Source organism: Mauremys reevesii, linkage group 5, assembly GCF_016161935.1.
Source record: "Mauremys reevesii isolate NIE-2019 linkage group 5, ASM1616193v1, whole genome shotgun sequence".
NCBI classification, from domain to species: Eukaryota; Metazoa; Chordata; order Testudines; family Geoemydidae; genus Mauremys; species Mauremys reevesii.
The window spans coordinates 5,363,397-5,386,363 of record NC_052627.1 but is presented as its reverse complement, the minus strand read 5'-3'; the positions used below and the strand labels follow the sequence as shown (position 1 = coordinate 5,386,363).

The 22,967-nt window shown below is 42.7% G+C and overlaps 1 protein-coding gene across 13 annotated transcripts in view; it reads right to left on the bottom strand.

Moving 5' to 3' along the window:
* ADGRL3 (adhesion G protein-coupled receptor L3) overlaps window positions 1-22,967 on the bottom strand; it is an 842,781-nt gene that overhangs the window by 816,324 nt on the left and 3,490 nt on the right. The gene's annotated exons all lie outside the window — the stretch shown is intronic.

Sequence of the window (22,967 nt, the reverse complement as noted above, 5' to 3'; positions counted from 1 at the left end):
TCAAGGGTCCAGGGCCCTTAAGGACCATATGTTATTTCAATGTATTTGAATAAACTTTCAGCCATTCGCTGGATTGACACTGTAGCATTAGGTACAAGTTTGCCACACAGATTAAATTTAAAATTGGAAATGAATTTCTAGGCCCTAGAGATTGGTTTTCTATTTCTTCTGCTATTAAAAAAATTCCATTTCTATCACAGAAAATGCGGTAGTACAATAGAAATACCTACTTAAGGAGATACCTGTGGCATAAACAGACAAGGCAGAAGTATACCCATGTCCTATGCATCGAATTCCAGCATCGACACAAAAGCCTTTTAAAATCAATGTGTGCTAACCACTTTCATGTTCTACAGACTCTCCGTCTGCACAAATGAACCTCAGCCCATGGCTCTCTGTCTGTATAGTATGTGGCTCTTTAGGGCCCTAGCCACGGCACTTCTGGGCTCCATCAGTCTAACTGGCATTGCAGTTGGTGCTTATGACATAGTCCATTTTGGCAGGTTGTAGTGGATGCCCAAGCTAGGTTCTCTTACCAATTGGTACTTCAATTCCTTAGCCTGCACACCAGGCAAAGTACACAGACCACTGGTTCCTGGAAAGCTTTCCAAGTTCCTTGATACCCTCAAAGAACTTTGTTCAGTAATTTAAGGGTTAAGCAAAAAACAAACATGCAAGCTTATAAGACCACTGCAACCATGGAAAAGCAACCATTGGAAGCCAGGAAATTCAGAGCCATGGATAAATGCAAAAAATACCCCAAGCATTTGTACATATGGAAATATAAGGATAAGGCACCCAAATAACGTAACTCTGCCCCTGCATTAACAGCAACCTCTCAACTTCCCTTCCTTTCCTTCTTCCTTTCTTGTCCAGTATGTAAGAGATGTTCTTGGATCCAAAAATAACTCTTCTAAGGTCTTTCATAAATCTGCAGCCATTGGCCCATTGTGCACATCATACGATTCAGGAAGCCACTTTATGTATCCGCCTTTTAAGTGGCGAATCGAAATGTGATTAAATAATTGGTTTCATTCACAAACCTTCCCAAAAGCAAGTGCAATTCATGAAATAACAAAAGGTTATTGTCAAGGTGGGTTGGTTTAAATCAAAGCAATTTAAATCAGCAAGCAGAAAACCTTGATTTAAATAATCAATTTTAATTGTGTTTTGCATTTGTAGTTGTTATCTATTTTTCTAAAGAAAGGTTGATTCTCATTAGTTAGCAGCCCTTAAAATATGTTGATTTGCAACTAAATACATCCTTTACACTAAATTTGGTGTTTCTTTGTGCTAACCAGGAGGACACACTACAGATATACATATTTATGTAAACAATTATATAGCTTAACATTTATTCAGATTCTTATTTTTTTACATTTTTATTATGTTAGAAAATGGCAAAGGATGTGCTCGTTATTTACAAGATGATTAATTTTTTATTTGTGATGTGTGTCAAACTCTATTTGCATGGAAATTCAAATTCAATTAAAAATGCACACAAACAGCATTTTTAATTAAATAAAACTATCTTAGAAGTGCTGGACACAAAAGTTTATCAATCCGTGTTTTGCATTTAAAACTAACTGATTTATTAAACAGTTAGTGTGCTGGGGTTAGTGAATTGAACTTGTTGTTTCTGGTCACCATGTCTTCAAGATTTTAGAACTAGTAGATCTCACCCTCTCACACCTAGTTTTTTATTCAGTGTGGAAGAAAAAAACAAGCTTTCCTGCTTTTTCAATTCCCACTTGGTTTATTAACTTTCAATAAACTACTTATTGAACTGAAGAAATTGAATCCATTTGAAACAAAGAAAATATTCTCTCTGTATCTGCAGAAGAGGCTACTGCTGTCAGAAGCTGTTCTAACACATCAACAAACTATGGTTCCAGCTGCTTAGCCAGTGACTTCCACCAGTTCAGTGAATTGATTTTCTTTAAAATTTGACAGCAAACATGCACTGCGTAATATTATATTTTGTTTTAATTAATTTTAATATATTATAGTAAGTTTAGGCCTTAATATAGATTGTCAATTTCAAATTTAATTTTAATACTTTTAGTTGTTAAACTTGTATTTAATTTAAAAATTAAATAACAAATCTGATAAAAATCCAATACATTTTATTTTTATTTTTTATCTCATCGACTTTTATCCATCCTGGTTAGCATGCAGACAAAGCATGTAGATTAGTTTCGTACTCTGGTGTAGGTAGTTTGTGTATATTTACTCTTGGAGGAATTCTGCCCCAAAAAATAAAAATTCTGCACGTGATATTTTAAAATTCTGCAAAATTTTGTCAAACATAACAGTACATAATCATGCCAGTTTCAATTATTCTGGTAATTTATTTCAAAATACCTGTCAGCAAGTATGTCTGTAATAATTCAGACACACAAAAATCCCCCCAGGAGTAGAAAGTTAAAGCAACTCCTATGACAGCCCAGTTCTTGTTTCTCTGTCCCTCCTCCCCCCCCCCTCGAGCCTAGCTGGGGGGCAAGACACCCACAACCCCTCCCCTCCAGAGCCCAGCTGTAGCCCTCCCACCCAGCCAATACACCCAAATTCCCTACTCCCAAGAGCCTAGCTATGCCCCCCTACCCCCCGCAGCCCAGATACCTGCACCCTCCCAGAGTTCAGCTGGATGGCCCTCCCAGCCCAGATGCCCCCCTCCCAGAGTCCAGAAATCCAGATAAAGGAACAGTCTGGCTCAGTCTCAGACTTGTGTGGATCTTCCTGCGTGCCATCCCTCATTCCCTCCCCCTGGCACAATCTTCTATGTGCGAGCTGGGCTCTACCTGGTCCAGCAGCCCCTACTGGCAGCCAGCAGCACTGCAGCCCATTTCTGTGGGGAGAAAGAAAGTTCTGCACAAAAAATATTAATTTCTGCAAAATTCTGTACTGTGAAGTGGCACAGAATTCCCCCAGGAGTATATATTGAACCATTAACTGTGTCCAAAGACACTTGTATAACTGTTGCCACTTGGTATCTTAATTAACTCCTTAGATCTCAGAAATGACTTCACAATACATTCAACTCAGTGGGACTTCACTTCCCCAGGAAGGATTAAGGCGAACCTCTGCAGGATCATATATATATTCTCCTTATTACACAGTTCCTTTTGGTAGGGTGCAGTGGGGGCACAAGATGCCAGAAGTACGTTCCTGAGTTAGGTGCTCTTGCTGCTTGTAGAGATAAATTAATAATTCGTAACTAATAATTCATCAGAGTACTTTTACCTCTTCTTTCATTCATGGAGGATCAGTGAGCAGATCAACATCTCCAGTTCACAACCACTCAACAGATTCTTCTGCAAATGTTTTAAATTCTATGACTTGACTGCAAACTTTTCTCTGACAGTATGCTCGCTATTTGATTGGGAAGTCACAGGATACTGTTTCTGGTCCCTGGGCAGACAAATAGGCAAACAATTCCCACACAACTACTCACAGTGCAACTTTGAAATTTGCTTTCCATAAACAATACACACCAGCAAAATGTGATAATTCAAATATTCACAAAAAGCAAACAAAACAGGAGTGTAAACACGGCTGAAGTAAATTCATGTAAAAGTTCAACTGAATATCCACAGAACATTTTTGCACTATTCACTAGCAAGAGCACAAATCATGACGGGGGCTGGGATGAGTTGACTCTGGGGTTCTGTTTGGGTTTACTTTACATATTCATAGATTTCTAAGGCCAGAAGGAACCATTGTGATCATCTAATTTCAACTCCAGCACAGAACACAGAATTTCACCTAGTGATTCTTGCATGAAACTCAACTTCTTAACTAGCACATTCGTTTTAGAATTCTTGGTTTAAAGATCCCAGCAAATTGAACATTTACCACTTCCTTGGTAATCAGTTCCAATAGTTAATTACCCTCTTTAAAAAATTGTGCCTTATTTCCAATTTTGAACTTTGCTGACTTCAATCTGCAGCAAATATGGTATACATTTGAACGCTGTCTGTTTGTTAGGAAAATGGCTAGAGTACACATTCTGAAAAATGAAATCATAGAAGCCCAGCATTCCACAGACTATTCTAACATTCCTGAATCACCACTGAATTATTTCTCAGGTATGCCCATAGTCAATTCAAAATTAAATGCACTACATTAACTTCATTTGAAGTTTCTAGGCAAAGTCACTTTTGAGGTAAAATGTTGTGCATCGGGGGATTAGAATTTTCTAAACTTGATTAAGACCTATTTTACTAAGTCCAAACTCCATCTCAAAAATGACTCATCTGAATCACTGCAAAATTTTGGCAAAAAATATTCTCTGCTGGCTAGAGACCAAACATAAAAAATATGAAGCGGAAAGGACCTTTTTGAAGATTTTGGAGAAATAGTCAAAATCGGGATTATAAGGGGAAGCATGTTTCACCTTAATTAGAAAAAGGAAACTGTCTCTCCATAATACATGAGCAAGAAGCACCAAGCAAATAGACCTAGCAATAGGAAAGATGAGATCCATTTCCCAATGATGACTTCTTCCAAAATATAAATGAAACAGGGACCTATATTCATAAGAACATAAGAAAGGCCGTACCGGGTCAGACCAAAGGTCCATGTAGCCCAGTATCTGTCTACTGACAGTGGCCAATGCCAGGTGCCCCTGAGCATGGGCGCCAACTTATATGGGCTCGTGGAGCTAAAGCCCCGGGAATATTCAAAATCAGGGGCTCTGCTCCACCAATATTTGGAGCTAGGTTTCCCCCTTTAAATTCCAGCCGCGGCCGGGAATCAGAGGGCTCTGGGCTGCCTGCAACCGCGGGGAGCCCAGAGCCCTTTAAATCCCAGCCGCGGCTGGGAATCAGAGGGCTCTGGGCTGCCTGCAACCGCGGGGAGCCCAGAGCCCTTTAAATCCCAGCCGCGGCTGGGAATCAGAGGGCTCTGGGCTGCCCGCTGCTGCGGGGATCCCAGAGCCTTTTAAATCCCAGCCGCGGCTGGGAATCAGAGGGCTCTGGGCTGCCTGCAACCGCGGGGAGCCCAGAGCCCTTTAAATCCCAGCCGCGGCTGGGAATCAGAGGGCTCTGGGCTGCCTGCAACCGCGGGGAGCCCAGAGCCCTTTAAATCCCAGCCGCGGCCAGGAATCAGAGGGCTCTGGGCTGCCCGCTGCGGCGGGGAGCCCAGAGCCTTTTAAATCCCAGCCGCGGCCGGGAATCAGAGGGCTCTGGGCTGCCGGCAGCGGCGGGGAGCCCAGAGCCTTTTAAATCCCAGCCGCGGCCGGGAATCAGAGGGCTCTGGGCTGCCTGCAACCGCGGGGAGCCCAGAGCCCTTTAAATCTCAGCCGCGGCTGGGAATCGGAGGGCTCTGGGCTGCCCGCAGGGGCAGAGAGCCCAGAGCCCTTTGAATCCCAGCCGCGGCGGCTGGGATTTAAAGGGCTCAGGGCTCCCAGCGGCTGCCAGCAGCTCAGAGCCCTTTGAATCCCAGCCCCTGGCCGCTGATTGCCCCCTCCCCAGACCCCTGCCCCAACTGCCCCCCAGGACCCCTACCCCCTATCTAAGCACCACTGGTCCTTGTCCCCCGTTACCCACTCCCGAGACCCCTGCCCCTAACTGCCTCTTGGGACCCCAGCCCCTATCTAAGCCTCCCTTCTCCTTGTCCCCAACAGCCCCCTCCAGAGACCCCACCCAACATACCCCCAGGCCCCTCCAACCAGTCCCCTGATAAACCTCCTGGACTCCCATGCCTATCCAATTGCTGCCTGTCCCCTGACTGCCCCTCCGAACCTCTGCCCCATCCAACCCCCCCAGCTCCGTGTCCCGTGACTGGCCCCAGGAACCCCCAACCCCATCTCCAACCGTGTAATCTTGTGGCACTGACGCGTTGTAGCTTCATTTTATATTGGCTTACAGGGCGGGAGTGGGGGGGGGGCACCACCATTTTGGGCCCCACCAAAAATTATACAAACCTGCCGCCTATGCCCCTGAGGGAGTGAACCTAACAGGCAATGATCAAGTGATCTCTCTCCTGCCATCCATCTCCATCCTCTGACGAACAGAGGCTAGGGACACCATTCTTACCCATCCTGGCTAATAGCCATTTATGGACTTAGCCACCATGAATTTATCCAGTCCCCTTTTAAACATTGTTATAGTCCTAGCCTTCACAACCTCCTCAGGTAAGGAGTTCCACAAGTTGACTGTGCGCTGCGTGAAGAAGAACTTCCTTTTATTTGTTTTAAACCTGCTGCCTATTAATTTCATTTGGTGACCCCTACTTCTTGTATTATGGGAATAAGTAAATAACTTTTCCTTATCCACTTTCTCAACATAACTCATGATTTTATATACCTCTATCATGTCCCCCCTTAGTCTTCTCTTTTCCAAACTGAAGAGTCCTAGCCTCTTTAGTCTTTCCTCATATGGGACCCTCTCTAAACCCCTAATCATTTTAGTTGCTCTTTTCTGAACCTTTTCTAGTGCTAGAATATCTTTTTTGAGGTGAGGAGACCACATCTGTACACAGTATTCGAGATGTGGGCGTACCATGGATTTATATAAGGGCAATAATATATTCTCAGTCTTATTCTCTATCCCCTTTTTAATGATTCCTAACATCCTGTTTGCTTTTTTGACCGCCTCTGCACACTGCGTGGACATCTTCAGATAACTCCAAGATCTTTTTCCTGACTCGTTGTAGCTAAATTTGCCCCCATCATGTTGTATGTATAGTTGGGGTTATTTTTTCCAATGTGCATTACTTTACATTTATCCACATTAAATTTCATTTGCCATTTTGTTGCCCAATCACTTAGTTTTGTGAGATCTTTTTGAAGTTCTTCACAATCTGCTTTGGTCTTAACTATCTTGAGTAGTTTAGTATCATCTGCAAACTTTGCCACCTCACTGTTTACCCCTTTCTCCAGATCATTTATGAATAAATTTAATAGGATTGGTCCCAGGACTGACCCTTGGGGAACACCATTAGTTACCCCTCTCCATTCTGAGAATTTACCATTAATTCCTACCCTTTGTTCCCTGTCCTTTAACCAGTTCTCAATCCATGAAAGGACCTTTCCTTTTATCCCATGACAGCTTAATTTACGTAAGAGCCTTTGGTGAGGGACCTTGTCAAAGGCTTTCTGGAAATCTAAGTACACTATGTCCACGGATCCCCTTGTCCACATGTTTGTTGACCCCTTCAAAGAACTCTAATAGATTAGTAAGACACGATTTCCCTTTACAGAAACCATGTTGACTATTGCTCAAGAGTTTATGTTTTTCTATGTGTCTGACAATTTTATTCTTTACTATTGTTTCAACTAATTTGCCCGGTACCGACGTTAGACTTACCAGTCTGTAATTGCCGGGATCACCCCTAGAGCCCTTTTTAAATATTGGCGTTACATTAGCTAACTTCCAGTCATTGGGTACCGAAGCCGATTTAAAGGACAGGTTACAAACCTTGGTTAATAGTTCCGCAACTTCACATTTGAGTTCTTTCAGAACTCTTGGGTGAATGCCATCTGGTCCCGTGACTTGTTAATGTTGAGTTTATCAATTAATTCCAAAACCTCCTCTAGTGATACTTCAATCTGTGACAGTTCCTCAGATTTGTCACCTACAAAAGCCAGCTCAGGTTTGGGAATCTCCCTAACATCCTCAGCCGTGAAGACTGAAGCAAAGAATCCATTTAGTTTCTCCGCAATGACTTTATCGTCTTTAAGCGCTCCTTTTGTATTTTCATCGTCAAGGGCCCCACTGGTTGTTTAGCAGGCTTCCTGCTTCTGATGTACTTAAAAAACATTTTGTTATTACCTTTGGAGTTTTTGGCTAGCCGTTCTTCAAACTCCTCTTTGGCTTTTCTTATTACACTCTTGCACTTAAGTTGGCAGTGTTTGTGCTCCTTTCTATTTGCCTCACTAGGATTTGACTTCCACTTTTTAAAGGAAGTCTTTTTATCTCTCACTGCTTCTTTTACATGGTTGTTAAGCCACGGTGGCTCTTTTTTAGTTCTTTTACTGTTTTTCTTAATTTGGGGTATACATTGAAGTTGGGCCTCTATTATGGTGTCTTTAAAAAGGGCCCACGCAACTTGCAGGGATTTCACTTTAGTCACTGTACCTTGTAACTTTTGTCTAACTAACCCCTCATTTTTGTATAGTTCCCCTTTTGAAATTAAAGGCCACAGTGTTGGGCAGTTGAGATGTTCTTCCCACCACAGGGATGTTGAATGCTATTGTATTATGGTCACTATTTCCAAGCGGTCCTGCTATAGTTACCTCTTGGACCAGCTCCCACGCTCCACTCAGGATTAAATCTAGAGTCGCCTCTCCCCTTGTGGGTTCCCGTACCAGCTGCTCCATGAAGCAGTCATTTAAAGTATCGAGAAATTTTATCTCTGCATTTCGTCCTGAAGTGAAATGTTCCCAGTCAATATGGGGATAATTGAAATCCCCCACTATTATTGGGTTCTTAATTTTGATAGCCTCTCTAATTTCCCTTAGCATTTCATCATCACTATTACTGTCCTGGTCAGGTGGTCGATAACAGATCCCTACTGTTATATTTTTACTAGAGCATGAAATTTCTATCCATAGAGACTCTATGGAACCTGTGGATTCGCTTAAGATTTTTACTTCATTTGAATCTACACTTTCTTTAACATATAGTGCCACTCCTCCCCCTGCACGGCCTGTCCTGTCCTTCCGATATATTTTGTACCCCGGAATGATTGTATCCCATTGATTGCTCTCAGTCCACCAGGTTTCTGTGATGCCTATTATATCTATATCCTCCTTTATCACAAGGCACTCTAGTTCACCCATCTTATTATTTAGACTTCTGGCATTTGTGTACAAGCACTTTAAAAACTTGTCCCTGTTTTTAGCCTGCCTTTTTCTGATGTGCCAGATTCTTTTTTATGTGACTGTTTATCATCTGATCCGGCCCTTACATTATACTTCTCATTCCTCTGCTCCTGACTATAACCTGGAGATTCTCTATCATCAGACTCTCCCCTAAGAGAAGTCTGTGTCCGATCCACACACTCCTCTGCAGCAGTCGGCTTTCCCCCATCTCCTAGTTTAAAAACTGCTCTACAACCTTTTTAATGTTTAGTGCCAGCAGTCTGGTTCCACTTTGGTTTAGGTGGAGCCCATCTCTCCTGTATAGGCCCCTCCCATCCCAGAAGTTTCCCCAGTTCCTAATGAACGTGAACCCCTCCTCTCTACACCATCGTCTCATCCACGCATTGAGACTCTGAAGCTCTGCCTGCCTACCTGGCCCTGCGCGTGGAACTGGGAGCATTTCTGAAAATGCCACCATAGAGGTCCTGGATTTCAGTCTCTTCCCTAGCAGCCTAAATTTGGCTTCCAGGACATCTCTCCTACCCTTCCCTATGTCATTGGTACCTACATGTACCACGACCACCGGCTCCTCCCCAGCACTACACATAAGTCTATCTAGATGCCTCGAGAGATCCGCAACCTTCGCACCAGGCAGGCAAGTCACCATACGGTTCTCTCAGGGCAATAGATAAAAAGGAAAACAAGGCTTCCTCCCTTCCCACTTTTGCAGTAGTCATAAAATGGAAAGAGATGCAAGGATGTTCATTTATCTTTTTGCATCAATCCATGCGGATGTCTTGTTTCTACCATGCAACATCACTCCATATTGCTGAACAGCACAACACGAATATTGCAAAGAAACATCAAGACATCATGATGTGATTAATTTGTGGCTCCCAGCATCTCCATCAAATGATGAAGTGCCTCTCCAGCTGCTGAAGGCTGGTTACAGAAAGCACTGGTCTATGTTACACAAAGTGGCACTCCTACTGATTGTTATTCTATGTGCCCCTATTGACGAAAGATGTCCTCTTCCTTAATTTAAATATTTTCACCACATTATAGTGGTATAAGTCTTTATATATCACCTTTTCATACTCTGGATCTCGAAAAGCACTTTGTGTAATGAGTTAGAGAACGGTGGTGCAGGGAGTGAAAGAAAACAGAGTAGTCACTGCATACCTGGAGACTGGCAAAGGCACTTGGGAAGTTCAAACCTGTTTTACTGAAAGGGGAACGCTGGCCAGGACACAGTTTTTGAGACCAATGGGATCTTCAACTTCCCTCCCCAATCACTAACAAGACACCAGTGAGCAGGGTACAGAGTTTAACGTGGAAGCAGCTCAACCTTCAATGCCTACCCTGCAAACATGTACATCTTTAACTGCTCCCATTCTACCAAGAGACCAAAAAAAAAAAAAAAAAAAAAGTTAGAAACATGCAAAAGTGGGCCATAAATACCAAGGTGATAGATGTCTTAGAAACAGTTGATTAAACAGAGACTAGATAGCCTCTCCTGTCAGCCACAGATAGGAGTCCAAAGTCTATAGAGGATGTATTTAATAAATGACAACAGGTGCCTAATTTGCACCCTAGGCAGCTATACTAACTTAAGAAACAATGATTCAATGTAAGCAATATGCACATAAATCAAGCAGCAACCTCAAAAACAGGGTAAGCAAATAGCCAAGCTGCACAAGCTTAATAAATTACTTCGTTTGTTCTGACTGCAGGGCAAGTACCATCCCTCTCTTTTATGTTTGTGCAGGGCTACTGCAGTGGGCCCTGGCCTCTAGGGGCTACCGCAATACTAGAAATAAATAATAATAAATTCCTCACTTTGCCTGCCTGTCACCCTTTGTGTAGCACTGACTTCCTCCACAGCTCTTAAAGAAGGAGAGCTTTGCAGGAGTGCTCACTGAAAGTCAACAGCTTTGAGACCTTGTGCACAAGGTGGCTGGGGGAGGGGGGAATAGAGTGCATTCCACAAGAAAAGCCCCCCCCCCCCCAAGAACTTCCTGACAGCAATTCCTTCTGAACAATTCCTTCTGAGATTGGGGGGAGGGGGGAAATGCATGTCAAGGTCTGCACAGACACTCAAACTAAACTGCAGCACTATAGCATAGGGAGCGAGGCAGTATCTCTCAGGTAGGCAGGCCATTGGTCATTTAGCCCCAGATCCTCAAATGTACTCAGAGGAAGTAAGGAGCCTAATTACCTTGGGGGATCTGGACCTTAGGGCTTTATGCATCAATACCAACCCTTTACTCTGCACTCAAAAGCCCAAAAGCAGATCACAAAGCACCATTTGAACATGGTCACAGCAAGATGCGCCACCTATCAAGTGTGCTGCTTTATTCTGCACTAGCTTTTACTGTAGTACGGGGACCATGACTCTTTTACCTTGCACTGGAGCAGGCTGAGGAAACAAACCCTTTAAAAAGGCACTGCCACAGTCAGAATCCTCAGCTTCAGTCTTACGGCCTTAAAACAAAGGGGGTGGTTTGTCAGCTGAAGATCCAGCCCGTGGTCTTTTTTCAAACAGACTTTCACCAATAATTCAGGTGTTTGGAGGATGGGGGTTCTTTGTTTGTTTGCAAACGCCTGTGAAAGCAGAGGCCATAGTGGCATGACATTCAGGTATCGGCAGCACGCTGACCTCCTGCACACACAAGGCTCCAGAAGCCTGAGTATAATACTCTCCTAGCATCTTGTAACAGAAACACAGAGACTCTGCAAGGCCTTCCAAAGTGAACAACTGTCAATAAATGTGGGCCTGACTCTGCTGTCATTACGCTGAGTAGCAACTTAGTCTGTGAGCAGCCTCACTAGAATCAACAAGACTTCTCATCAAGTGCTATTCAGTCTCGGGAAGGGTGGCAGAACCTGGCCCTGTGCTATTGACTATTCTGTGCTGTGAGCGCTCACTACGGGACAGAATCCAAGTCCCTTACTTGTGCTGAACAATACTTAACTCCATCAGTAGCCCGCAGTGAAGTCAATGGGTCCACATCTGGAAAGAGGGGCAGCTCACAGTAGGGACAGATTTTGACACCCTTATTATGAATTTATTATTATTTTAATTGCATGAATTTAGTGGCAGTGCAAAGTGTGGAACCAAACTGAAGCCCCCGTCTTCACTACCCAGTGGGCATCCCAATTCCACCACAACCAGTTCCCTTCTTAAATCCAGGCTCCTTTGTCTGCTCACCTCACCCGGCCCAACAGGAGCCATCCCTCCGTCCTTCCCTCCACCCAGCACAAGAAAGATAAGGAGTGCAGCCTAGGTATCTGCCTCTCAGTAGCAGGAGCGAGACAGAGCAACAAGCAGCCAGAGCAACCAATTCTCGGACAGCACCGGAAAAGGGGAAGGGGCAGCTGCAATGCAATCTGCAGTCTCCGGCTGCGAGCCAGGACTTGCATGTGCACACAGACTTACACCACAGGCACATAACCCAATCACCACCATGCTGCACTCTTCCTTTTTAATTAAAACTTAACTTCCGTTAAACTTCAATGGATGCCAGATAAAATTTACTCTTTTTTTTTTTTTAAGCCACTCTTGAAATCTGTCTGCAGTGGACCTTTTAACTTTACAATCCTTTTAGTAGCTACAATGTTAAGTATTAATACTTCTTTTTAATGTTGCTGTTCTGAAGTGTCTCACCTAAAGAGGAAAAATGAAGATGTGCATTTTATTTCAAATGATCATTAAAATTTCAGAAACACATTACCAGGATTTTTACAGAGGCTCAGCTTTGCAATTTTCCTATAGGGCCACTATCTGAGAACCTAATTAGGCCGTGTATTTCTAGAGAAAATTAAATGGCAAATAGGGTTTAATCTGGCCAAGTTTCCAGCTTCATTTTATCTAGTGACTTCCAATTTCAATAGTACAGTGGAATAGGACCATAAACTTCCCTGAAGGTGAGAAAAAGGCTCTAAGGTAAAAATACATCCATATGCAGGGTCTCGCCTTAGGGCCTACCCCTCAGGCAGGTGAGTGGAGAGGACAGAAGAGTCCTTTCCCTTGCCTCTTACACAGTGCACGTAATAGACAGGCCCATCTGCAGCCCCTACACTCCAGTGAGCACAGGAACTGCTCCTTCCATCCTCACTCACGGGTGCATAGGGCCCCTTCCAGTTCCCAGTGGAGTGAATGAGAGTGGGCATATGACCAGGGAGAACAGGCGCCGACTATCTGATTTCCCTGCGGGTGCTCCACCCCAGGCCCCACCATCATTCCACCCCTTCCCCCAAGGCACCACCCCTGCTTCGCCCCATTCCACCCCCTCCACTGAGCGCACCCTCTTCCCTCCTCTGCTCCTCCCCTCCCCCCCAGCGCCTCCTGTCCGCCACTGAACAGCTGCTCAGCAGCAGGCAGGAGGCGCTGGGGGAAGGGGGAGGAACCGATCAGCGGGGCCCGCTGGTAGGTGCTGAACACCCACTCTTTTTTCCCCAGCCCCGGAGCACCCATGGAATCAGCACCTAGGCCAGGGAGCTGTGCCCTGGATAGGGTGACCAGATGTTCCGATTTTATAGGGACAGTCCCAATTTTGGGGTCTTTTTCTTATATAGGCTCCTATTACCCCCCACCCCATCCCAGTTTTTCACATTTGCTGTCTGGTCACCCTAGCTCTGAAAAGAGCTGTATTAGAGATCATGTTCCTGCAGAGCAACCACGGGGAATCCTTTCCTGAGCTCGCCCAACACGGCACAGCTCCACCCGGCCATCAACACCAGACTACGCCCAAATGACACCATCCAGGAATTCAGGGATGATGATTTTGATGGCCCTTGTTATTCTATAAAATTAACCTCTGTAAAATTAGCCATTTGAGGTTATATGAGTCAAGAGCTCATTCTGGTGTTCCCCATCTCTAACTCCCACACTCTTCCTATAGTGGAAAAAACTGCTCCTATGATATCTAGTTGCAGATTTGTGGACAAGTGCCTCAAAACCATGCTTGGGGAAAGCTTCCTATATGCCACATACTTATCAATGATTCTCTTTCCCATACACTAGGAGACAATGCAACTCACTGTCCCAGTAGCCTGATAGTGAGAAGTAATCTCCTAGCAAGGCCAATCAAAAGTCACAGCAGAATGCACTGGGCTCCCAGACGCACAAATTCCTGTATTTTACATTAAACCTACTGAATCTCCAGGAAAATATTTCACATCCATTGGGATTAGTTATGCTGAGAAAAGAAGAATTTCTGTGTGATTGAAAGTAATAAAGGTCCAGATCCACAAAGAGACTTAGGTGTTGGGATGCTCACACAACATGTAACTTTTAAAAAGTGACAGGAATAATGTGATCCCCAAAGCCTGAGTTAGGCACCTAGGCTTCCGATCTAACGCATGGGGAAAGGTAGATGCCCCAGAAAAACCAAGAAAAACCCCATATGCTAGCCAACGGGAGAGGCCCAGCCCTGCTTCAGAGACAGGTGCCTAAATCCAAGCTGTAGGAAAGTGCCTGTCTCTGCTTGTGATCCACAGCCAGGAACGCCTCTGCCGGAGTCAGGCTCTTTGGGCGCCTACATTTTTCCTTGTGAGAATGAGTTAGGTACCTACCTCACCCCACCCACAACAGCAGGAGGAGGGGCCCACCTTTAGCCCAGTGGTTCGAGCACTCACCAGGGATATGGCAGACCGAAGTTCAATGCCCCCAGCTTGCCAAAGGAGGAGAAAGGATTTGAACTAGGGTCTCCCACATCTCTCAGGAGGTTGCTCTAACCACTGGGCTCTGGGATACTCTGATGTGGGGCTGCCTCAGTCTCTCCTGATGAAGCTGTTCCATTTCCATTTCAACTATGTAAAAATACTGCCAGGTATTTTATGTTCATTGTCAGCCCCACATACAAGGAAAAGTAAGGAACATAACCATGTGTCAGCAGTTGGAAATCCTATGCACGCCAAACACTCAATGAAATCTCATCCCTGTGAACCTAGGAGTTACACAGAAAATTACAATGAAGTGTGTTGGTGGGGAAAAAAACATATGTTGCATACATCAGATAACATACCATGAACTACTTTACAGGAATGAGTATATTTACCATACTTAGATTGGAAGTGCCATAGTAACTGTGATTTCATAAGGAAGCACTATGATTGTATATTACTGGAATCTACAAGAACCTGGAGAAGTTGAAGAGAACATTTATCTAGAGTCCATATTTAAGCAACATCAGATCTAACATAACATGTAAATACTAAGGGCCAGATTATGTCACCTGTACTGGTACCCTACTCCACAAGTGGTTCTGATGGGTCTACTCAAAGTATTACTCATTGTGAGCAATGGTAGCTGAATCTGGCCCCAGGCTGTAAATGTCAATTAAGCAAAAATGTTTATTATATACAACCAAATACGTGTGCAAAGGATTACATATGCTTCATGATACACTGACATACAGTCCATAAAATTAAGCACCTATATGACTCTACAGGATCAGGTCCTAAGAGGTAAACAACAACCTTTGTAAGGTTTCACATTTCTGCTACAAAGTATGGTAGACTGATTTTCCCGTGCATACAGCCTATTTGCTCTTGTGCACTTGTGTTATCTGTTCATTCTCTCTCTCTCTCTCATCACCCTCTCTATGCAGGAAAAAACCCGTCGTTGCACAGCTATCTCACTGTCATCTATTATTCAAGAAAGGTCTCATTGAATAAATGTCTGTTCAGAGGCTCTAAACAAATTTCATTTCTGAACACCAGTGTCTGCAGCCCAGCGGGCTATTTCAGCAAGATAAGATCACACATTTAATCAAACGCTTCAAAAAAGAAATACACACCAAGTTTGCTTAATAACGTCAAATAATAAAAGTGCAGTGTTGACGGCATACTAATTTTTAGCATTCTTTCTTCTTTGAGGGTTGACTCAATAGCCAAGGTCAAGCGTACATGGGATTTCTACTAATTAGGGTTTCTGGTAAGTGCTGGCTACTCTCCGGACCTGTCTACTCCAGCCACTTAACCATAGTTTTGCCCAAAATTGTGGCAGTCCTTCATTTTAAATGAAACAGCTGCACACATTCTATCCAAGTATGATTGACATAAAGGCATAACACAATGGGGTCCTAATCCATGATCGAGGCTCTTAGGCATTGTGATATAATTCATTTGTATTAACACCACCACTGCTAAATCAATATATTGTGTGTAGATTGATGACAGAATTAACAACCTCAGTAGTTAATAAGGAACCACCAACATCAATGGCTGCGTAGATGTTATAACATATAGGTAAGTTACAAAAAAGAGCTCTCCTTTCTTGATCGTCCACTCATTATTTGGCTACTGCTCCTGTTGCAGTAAGCTGGAGTTTGGGTTAAGTAAGGAATCGTGGCCAGAACACACAATGTGAGCTTGCCATTTATTTTGACTGCAGCAAGACTATCCCCTAAGAACAGCAGGAATCAGCCCAAGAATTCTGGACATTATGATTTGTACCAGCCAGCCCAAATTCCCACTATGTGATGTGATGGAGATAAAGTAGCCACTGACAGAAGTCTGCATGATATACAGGCTAAGTCTATGATCTAATTTTTCATGTTTCGAGCAATGCTACAGAGACAGATCTGCTTTGCCTCAAAACTACATGACTTCTGGGGCAAACCTGGACATCCTTACTCCTGGCCAAATTGCAGCCCCTACATCTGTGCAATTCTCCATACCCAGAGCTCTCCCTCCCACACAAATTTCTCAGGAAGATGTTCTATGGGTACTGGGATCCACGTGGTGGAAGGGGCGGAGTGGGCAGGGCCAGGTTTATGGGGGGAAAACAAACTGACCCCCTCCAAAGATCAGGATGGAAGGATAATACAGACCCAAACTGTATTCTCTTCCCCTGCAATGGGGAGCCGCCGTAACAGTGCACACAGGGCCACGAAGTGTCTGGTGCAGGAGCCCCGTCACACATTCTCCAAGGGAACCATATTGCAACAGGACACTTGCTGGAGACCCAGGTTTTCCCACGGGAAGGGACAGTCAGACCCTCTGGTCTGACTCAGGTAAACTGCTGATGAAGTCATTAGAGCTGTGCCTAATAAGGCCCGAGTAAAAACTGAGGGCCAGATCCTGTCTCACACCAAGTGTTATCTTACTCCTCAAGTATACTCCCGCTGAAATCAATGGGATTGTTGAGACTAAGGTGTTCTACTCAGCTTCAGGGAAACAGAGTCTGACCCTGAAGAAAGAACAGCAGGATCGAGCCCTTGATGGATAGGGGATGTACACCGGCATTTCTTGGCAAATTAGGACTGCTAGAACACCACTCTATTTTTATGCGTGAAGTCCAAGGTTCCAAAATTAACACTGTTCTACGTGGAAGGGCCATCTTTCACACTGTGTTTGTTATACATCCGTACTATTTATAGGCAGGTCCTGATTGGTCAATCCATTTCTAATGATCCACCAAGTACGCTACAGTACTAACTGTTGATTACTTGTGTATAGTAACAATTTACCTCTCCATAAAACAAGCTGAGAGCTATTTAAAACACCTATCAGACTGAATTTGGCATAAGAATGCATACATCACTTTGGAACCAAGGTTTAAAAAAACAATATTTAATTTTTAATATTTCTTACCCCTCCCTCAAAAAAAAGAAAAATGGTATCCATTAAAGATAATAGATAGAAATGACCTCCCACTGCAGCAGCTTTACACTATGAAACATCAATGATGTATCACGCTCACACTATTCACTTCCTCTGGAAGAAAATGGAGTACATACTGTATTCTTTCTAATGATTCAAGGCCCACATGGTGACATCCTCACTCACACTGAATACCACCTTACATCACAAACTGTCCTATCAATGGGGCTACATGAGGAGTAAGGTACTACTCGATGTGAGTAAATACATCAAAGCCAAGCCTAACTCAGCTATCCATTTGGCATAGTCCCCAATACCCTATTATTATTGAAAAATACAGATGCAACTAAATAAAATAAACAAATACATACATATATAAAACAGCAACCAAGGGTTTTAAGTTATATGGCAGACATTTTTGGTATAAAAATTGTAGTATTTAAAGCTCATTAAAAAAAAAAAAAAAGCCATCCTCCCTGAAGTAATTGACAGGAATTTGCATCATTTTGAACTGACAAAGTGTCAGACTGTGGCACAAATACTGGCAAAAATTCTGTGAAAGCAAAGGAGTTAAACACAATCTTTGAAACCCTCTTCACTTCTACCCAGCGGTGAAATCTATTCATAAAGATGACTATGAGGACTCTCCCCCCCTCCTGCCCCCACCAGCCTTTGGAATAGCTTTGAGGGAAGGAAGGTGGAAAAAAACAGGGAGCCATTGAAAAATCTCCTTACGGGGTCAGCTGTCAATGGAATGCATTTTAGTATTCAGGATACCCACCCATGCAGAACATCAAAAACTGGGCTTTGGTCCCTCCCCTATTCTCACAGGCTTAAGCTAATGCTCAGTTTCTGGAGCTGTACTGAATAGCAACACACACTGCCTCTGCAGGACTTGTAAACAGCAATACAAGCCGATCAAATAGAACGGGGGTAAAGTTTCTACTTCATGTTTCCCTTTTCTTGTGGCATACTCTAGCACAACAAAACTGGTACATTAAAAAAGGTCAACTGCTCCAGAGCTTCATGTGTTAGTATCCCTTAACGTACAGCCTTTCCCTCATTCCAATGGGAAAGCAGACCCACACATATACGGATACAGCTGTTTAATTTAAATGTTTTATCCCCAGCTTTTAAAAAATGTTATTCATTTCTGCACAAAATGAGCTTTCTGATTTAAATCAACTTTGGAATCTGAGATGCAAGGTCTCATCTTGTTTTACAACAGTGCCGTAAGCAAACTTTTGGGGGGTATGAGTGCCATCCACTGAAGAAATCCCTCAAATCATGGTTTTTTTGTTGTTGTTTTTGCTCATTTCCAGTTAACTCCACTAATACAAAGCTTAAAAAGCTGGTGATAAACTTGAAAACAAAACATAAAAGTCCTGGTACTGGCAAAATGATGCGTCACCGTCCATTTTTTAAATAGTTTTTCCCCCCCAAAGTTTTCCGTAAGATTAATGGCTCTTTGCAATGTATCCCTCAGTTGAAGTCAATCCTCGGATGCCACCATTGCTAGTTGTGAAATGTACATTCATGATGAGATTACAGTTCCAATCCCATTCCAGTTGAAGCTAGCTGAAAAATTCCCAGTGACCACAATGGAAGATGGACTGGGTCCAATCACTTCAGAGTGGGAAGAGGCTGCAGGAATACATAAACAAGGGCCAACACAGACTTCAACTAAATCTGTGGCTCCTCAGTGCTTCGGAAAATTGAGCCACTTTTATTTAGGTGCCTAAATGCTGTTGTTTAACTTCAAGCAGACATATTTGAGCATTTTGACCCAAGATTTTCTTTTCTTCATACCTACACCTTTAACACATAAGGGAAGGAACAAAGGAAAAACTAAAAAGCAAAACAACATTTTCTCTCCACACAATGTTACCTCATGTCTAACAGAAATCACTGGATTTGCCAAACGTTCCTATCCCTCTAATTTTGAGCAGAGGGTCCCCTTCAAAAGTTCAAATAGTAGATTTACATCTATAACTAGCTACTTGGCTGGTAAGTGGGGGGGATGGCTGAAAGGGTCATGAGGGAGAAGACTGACATATTTTAAAAAGATATTATATAATGTGTGTATGTATATATGGATTATTAAAAACATAAGTAGTTTATGGGAGATTTACAAATTGCTCAGAGCTTCACCTCCTTTAGGTCAGTCTTCAGAACAGGAGAAATCAGCTTTTGGGGCACTGGAATCAAACATTTCAACTCCTTATGAGGGACCTAATTATAACAGAGCCACTTATATGCACACACTTTAAGTCAGTAATCCTCCAAAGATCCTTATGCCCATACACTGTCCCAGTGACTTCAGTGTGACTCCGCATGGTCATAAAATCACAATCATGGAGATTCTTTTGTAGAATCAGGCCCTTTAGTCTTGATGTTTGACTTAAGTTTCAGAAACATTCAATTCCCATAGCTGTGTTCAGATACAGTGGGTCAGATTCTCAGATGGTGTAATCAGCATATGCTAATGTATGCCAGTTGAGGATCTGACTTAATCTCCTTAAAGCAAATGTAGTGAGAAAAATTAAACCAAGGGCCCAAACTTATATCCACCGAAGTCAAAGTTTTGCTGTTGACTGCAATGGGAGTTAGATTTGAAGTATTCAGTTCATAATTACTAGAATTCCTCCTGCTTAATCACTGAAATGTTAACTGTAGTATTTACCAAATAAAAGGTATCATTTCATAAAATTGACGTGGTTATGCTATATCTTAACAGATGCTAGGTAAACTTAATGACAATTAGGCATTTAAATAATATGCGTAATTTAATATCAAACTGTGACAGCTTCTAAATACAGCTTTACTCTCCTCCGAGCAAGATTCCTTTCATGACCCATGAAATGCAACCTATCTTGATTTTCATTTATATGTTCTCACTATAGTTTTAAAAATACACAGAGCAGACTTCAAGTTCTCAATTATTTATACTGGTTCATTAAGACTGAAATATTGCTTCTTACAAGGATATTATATCAACTGCTAGAACAGTGATGCTGAAAATACACAGAAATACATTTGAAACAATACTGTAGCTAGGTCTCCTTTGAGTGTCAGTCATTTTCAATTTTGATCAATAGATATTCTTTTCTCCATCTTGACTGTTCATTCTAAGTGGTTCCAAAAAACCAGAAACCGAAGACTTGATCTGTGTTAGGTTTCCTAGCTGAATTTGTTTCAATTGCACACAATATATTCTACAGACTATGCTGTCAGATGTTGTGCACTTCTGTACTGAAGTGTTTAACTACAGATGATGTGGTAGAAGTCACAATATTTTCCAACAGCTCAAGTTTTCAACAAAATGATCTGTTGGCTTATATGTTCAAATATATACTCACGCGCATACATATATATTATACACATGTACCCGCCTTCCAACCCCTCAGGGCCAATCCAACTCTTGCTGAACTCAGTAGTATTCCCTTGGAAGGGTATGCAAATTGTTTGAAGTATAAATGAAAAAATGTGGCAATGAAATTCTGATTAACTGGTGGCAGAATTGCAATATTGTATTGTATTAATTTGTACCATACCATGATCCGCAACAAAGACATTTTAAAATGTGTTTTGTTTTAGTCTATGTACACCAAGTTATCCCAGTCTCTCCTAGAGGAAATGAATGGTGGTTTCAATCAGTTAGGATATATCCCATTGGACAGTGCTGTTGTACAATCACAAAAGTAGCCCAGAAAAGAGAAACTGAACTTTTTATTGCTTGCCAGGCAAGCTTCTACCCTACCATAAACAAACCTTTGGTGCACTGAATGACCAACAGATCCATCCTGCAGCTGAAAATGGAAGCTGGCTTCATGCTTCAGCTTCCTCATATACACCACTAAATGAAGGAACTCATAATTTGCACAATGGGCCCATCAATTTATCACATTTCTTTTCTGCCTCACCTCTGCCAGTTGGCCCTATACTGACATAGATACTTAATTACAGGCTTCAACCTTCTCCCATTAAATTCAATGGAAATTTTGCCACTGGTGACTTTAGGGGGAGCACGAACACATCTGGAATGAAATTGCTTCTTGCTGACATTAATGAGGAATTTGTAGCTAGAAGCCAGTATTCATTGGGGACAACCAAACTTAAGATCGGGGTTGGTCCCCGCACAAACCAACTTTAAAGCACCGTGGCCAGCATACAGGAATATGACAAATGACAAGTGTTTTAAACTAGGTATCTTGTGCATTACTCCAACTACAGCTAACTCAGAGCTACAGTATGGACAATGGAATACAATTTTAGGATGTAAGGAATCACAAAGATTTGAGTTTAAGTCAGTTTATCTAGAGATAAATAGCCAAGACTTTAAAAGTGGGTGCCTATGGTCAGGCTTCTACAGCTCTGTTTAGGCACCTAAAGTAGATGGCCTGATTTTCAGATGTACTGAGTACACAGAAGCTCTGAGAGTCTTCAAAAATCAATGGTTTACTGCTGGATGCTCAGTGCCTGTGAAAATTAGAAAACTTGCATAGGTGTCTACATAAGGAGTTAGGAGCTGTACCTTGAAAAGCTTGCCAAACAGCGGTTGTGAAAACTTTCTACCAGAGGTTGGCATGGCCATACTTAAGAGTGACACAGAATGTCCCAGTGTTCTATAAATATCCCATAGGAGAGTAAATGGCTACAAACAAAGCCAGAACACGGTTCTTCACACTATAAATATTTACATTTTTATATATAGATATAGCTACAGTGCATTTTCAGTATTCTTGCTATAGCAACTGGGTAGCTGTAGGAGGAAAAAGACAGCAGCAGAGAACAGCTAGAAGTTCAAGGAACTGGAGTGAGGTCATTTGAGTTCTTACACATGTAGTAAGTGCCTCTTAATCCCATTACAACAAGCAGCCCAACCAATGACAACAGCAAAAGAGTGGCAGGTCTCTGTGCATCTCTATGCTATCCAACAGCCCCAGAATTCTCCCCAATAATCTACTAAGATTATGAGACCCTGCACTCAGCATGACCTGAGCATCTCTGAGATCAAAATTTTTAGCATTATTTCTGGATTTTCCCTAGATAGCAGCATACCAACAGAATGATTTTTCTAGCCAGAATCACCCTAGATCCTAGCATAGACCCTCTCACATCTACTATGCAACTTAATTTTTTCCGGGAGAAATACAGAGCCAGCACTCATGTGAAACTTAAATGAACAGATTGCAGTCCAGGTAACCTTTCTGGCCAAAACTCCATGCTAGTCTACACACCCTATATCTTCCTATAACCCCTTCCTGCTCTCTCAGCCCCACCTCCTTCACCTGTCTTTGCACCTTATTTCAGGTATGGACAGTGTAAAATAATCCTCTAGTAAATACACACCGGCCCTCCCCTCTACCCACATGCACTTAGATCAAAAGTTCCTGAAATGTCCCCAGTTCTAATGTCCCCATTCCTGTTCCAATGACCACACTCTTCTCTATATCTCATACTTGTTTTTATTGTCACTGTACTTGTTCGTGCTTCCAACACGAAAAAGCCTCAAGGCAGGGAAAATATTCTTGGTTGAACACACTGACCA